Source organism: Phoca vitulina, unplaced genomic scaffold (genome assembly GCF_004348235.1).
Source record: "Phoca vitulina isolate PV1807 unplaced genomic scaffold, GSC_HSeal_1.0 scaffold9, whole genome shotgun sequence".
In the NCBI taxonomy this organism is placed as follows: domain Eukaryota; kingdom Metazoa; phylum Chordata; class Mammalia; order Carnivora; family Phocidae; genus Phoca; species Phoca vitulina.
Genome location: NW_022589712.1, coordinates 18,580,446 through 18,584,280, shown reverse-complemented (window position 1 = coordinate 18,584,280; position 3,835 = coordinate 18,580,446).

Sequence of the window (3,835 nt, the reverse complement as noted above, 5' to 3'; positions counted from 1 at the left end):
TGAGGAAAGAAAAAAAAAAAAGGAAGCTTACTGATACCCCTTACTTCTGGTCCACATCTATATGCCTAGGGAAGCTTACCACACTGTGAGAACTGTTCATTCTGAATGTTGAGGTACAAAGATGGAATCAAGTCTCTCTGTCTTTGCCCCCTCATTCCCCCATCCCCTAATTTTCTGGCCTTTAGCTTACAGGTGACCCTTGAACAATGCAGCGATTTGGGACCCCAACCCCCATGCAGCTGAAAATCCACATATAACCTTTGGCTTCCCCCAAAACATAACCTACTAAAAGCCCACTGTTGACTAGAAGTCTTCCTGATAACATGTGTTCTATGAACACATGTTCTGTATATTACATGTATGACATACTATAGTCTTAAAGAAGCTACAGAAAATGTTAAGAACATCATAAGAGAAAATACATTTACAGTACTGTAAAAAAATCTGCATTTAAGTGGACCCATGCTCTTTAAACCTGTGCTGTTCAAGGGTCAGCTGTAATTGATTCCCAGAATGACTGAAATGGGAACATTTTTTCCTTCAGGGAAAAGCTCTACTATCATCAGGGTACACTCTAATCCCCATGGCTTCAACAATCCCCAATGATCCCCCCTTTTTTTTTTTCAATTTATTGAGGTCTGGGCCATAAAATCTTTTCCCCAGTGACATAATTACATAAATAAGAGTAAATTACTATAGAGCTTAATACACATAGATCTTAGAAAACAAAAGAGAACAATGAGGAGATGTTAATTAGCAATGATCATAAAAATGTATATGCATTTGTTTGTTTATTCTTTACAGTATGCTAAATGGAACTTAAAATGCCTTTCCAAAATACATTTAAAATAACAACTATTTTTTTGAAGTGCAGAAATTCAAACAAGTGTCAACTTTGAATATCATTTGGAAGGATGATATGAGCTAAGAACAGCCCAAGGAGAAGACAGTCATGGTGAGCAAGATGAAGTGGTATGTAGAGAAACTAAAGGAAAGAAAGTAGACTTGTGTGGTCTATGCTGGGAGCTTGGGAAAAGCAGACTATGAGGTGCACCACTGGGCTGGGAGATACTGTTGGGACAGAGTTCAGGGCATTCATATGCAAAAATACCCTGGACTATCTCCTATCTCTTCTGCCTGTCCCGCTTTTCTTTGTTCTCATTTTTACCTATTTCACTATTGCCTTGAGTCTTTTTTCTTTTGCCATTTAAAGTACTGTGGATTGGGTTTGGTTTTGCTCCATTTTTAGCTATTTCTACTTATTTAAAGGCTCATAAATTTTCAGGCCAGGATCTGAAGTTATCTGAAGGAAAGATGACATAAATCTGAAGATAAAGTATAGAAAATGCCTAGGTTGTTGTAAAAAGCATGGTAAAGCAGAAAGAAGTGCATTCACAAAAGACTGGAGTTTAAATTAAGTCCTCATTCTGGATATTCTGTATATATTGTGCAGCTTACATTCATTCAATTATTTATTTACCCAAATTATTTATTTACTCACCAATTCATTCAATAAATACCTAAGCATGTAATATGTACCAAACAATACACTCAAACATAAACATATACAAATGGTTAATTAGACAGAGCTCCTGAAGACATGGAGATCACAGTCCACTGGCAGAGATACAGAAGTGAATAAAGTATAATCAGTGTCAGCAGTGAATTGATAAGGGTAAGAACAAACACAGAGGAAAGGTACCAACCTGGCCTTAGGATGTAAGGTAGTGCTTCTCCAAAGGGAACCAGTATAAAGAGAATCCAAGAGATGAACAGAACTGAACTAAGCAAAACCTGGAGTGTCATAATGTTATTCCAAACAGTTAGGGTCAATTTGGGAACTGCAAGTAGTTCAGAGAGACTGAAATGCATGGAAGGAGGGAAATGGGAAATATTGCCAAACTATGGAAAGAGCCAGATGTCCATCGACAGAGGAATGGATAAAGAAGATGAAATCTTGCCATTTACAACGACATGGATGGAACTGGAGGGTATTATGCTGAGCGAAATAAGTCAATCAGAGAAAGACATGTATCATATGATCTCACTGATAAGAGGAATTCTTAATCTCAGGAAACAAACTGAGGGTTCCTGGAGTGGTGGGGGGTGGAAGGGATGGGGTGGCTGGGTGATAGACATTGGGGAGGGTATGTGCTATGGTGAGCGCTGTGAATTGTATAAGGCTGTTGAATCACAGACCTGTACCTCTGAAACAAATAATACATTATATGTTAAAAAAAAAAAAAAGAAGAAGAAGAAGAAGATAGTAGGAAGGGAGAAATGAAGGGGGGGAAATCGGTGGGGGAGATAAACCATGAGAGACTATGGACTCTGAGAAACAAACTGAGATTCTAGAGGGGAGGAGGTGGGGGGATGGGCTAGCTTGGTGATGGGTATTAAAGAGGGCACATACTGAATGGAGCACTGGATGTTATATGCAAACAATGAATCATGGAACACTACATCAAAAACTAATGTTGTAAAGCATGGTGATTAACATAACATAATAAAATTTAAAAAAAAAGAAACATTGAACCTTTAGAAGATAGATCATGAATTTGGAATTAACCTAAGAGGGATGAGAAGCCACTGAAGGTTTTACATTGGAAAGAAAGGAGATGACATGATGGGTTAGAAAGATTGCCCAGTGAATTCAATACAGAAGAAAATAAAATCTACTTCTGGCATCAGTATGAAATTCTAGCCTATTTTATACGTGTGTAAAAAATGTGCTGCGTTACTTTTGCTTAGGATGTAGAAAACTGGAAAGAGTATGTCTCCCACCCTAAACAAGGAAAGATACATAATCTACAAAATCATAACTTCTCTTAAACCCACCAGAGAGCTAAGGTCATAGGGCAACCCACCAGTCTGAAATCTGAGTAAACACAGTTACCTTCAAGGAGAGACAGGAGTCAGACACCAGCTTTCCTGGGCAGAATGTGGATGAAAGATAGGGCTGACATACATATGGGCAAGATGACTTTAGCTAAAGTTTTTAAGGCATTGTTAAAGCCTAAGTGTGGCCTGCCTCCAGAGTATAGAAGCCCTGGAAGCCCAGAAATAAAGGGAGTTCACACCCACTTACGGCCTCTTCTCCACAGACCCCATCTTCTGCTTACAACAAAGGCTGGGGGTAGAGGAAAGAGACATGAAAAAGTTTCCCTCCTAGGACAGATCTAGGAAGTGATGAGAAGTCATCACTATGAGAAAGCACAAAGCCCCACCTGGATCTTTATTCTCTATGGTGCAAAAGCCTTAAGCAAGTGTGGAAAGGTCATCAAATCCTGACCAGGAGATAGATGAAAATACTGCATCTGGAAGAAGGAAAGAGAAAAAAAACTCTGTCTCTGGGAGGGGGGCAAGAAACAATTTGCGGCCCCAGATATTTGATGTTCTCTACAGATGCAGGAGGAGCAGGATTGCTAGGAAAGCTCTACCCCAGAGACTTAGAGACACAAAGTCTACCAAACACTGACATTGAACTGGTACAAGAGAGAATAGCTACCACTCCCACAATACAACCATCAAGTAAAAAATAACAGCAGTTTACTACTGGGAGAGAAGCAAGAACATGGAGAGAAATATTCATCTGATAAAGACTTGAAAGCAGCTCTTATACAAATGCTCCAAGAAACAATCATGAACACTTAAAATTAATAGAAAGTTTAAAAAGTTCAACAAAAATACACAATGACAGTTAAAGAACTAAAGAATTTAATAGCAAAAAAACTCATTAAATGGAATGAATAGGAGAATTGTAATAATAAAGGAAAGAATCAGTGAAGTTGAACATAGATCAATAGAAATAATCCAAGACGGTAAGTATACTTGT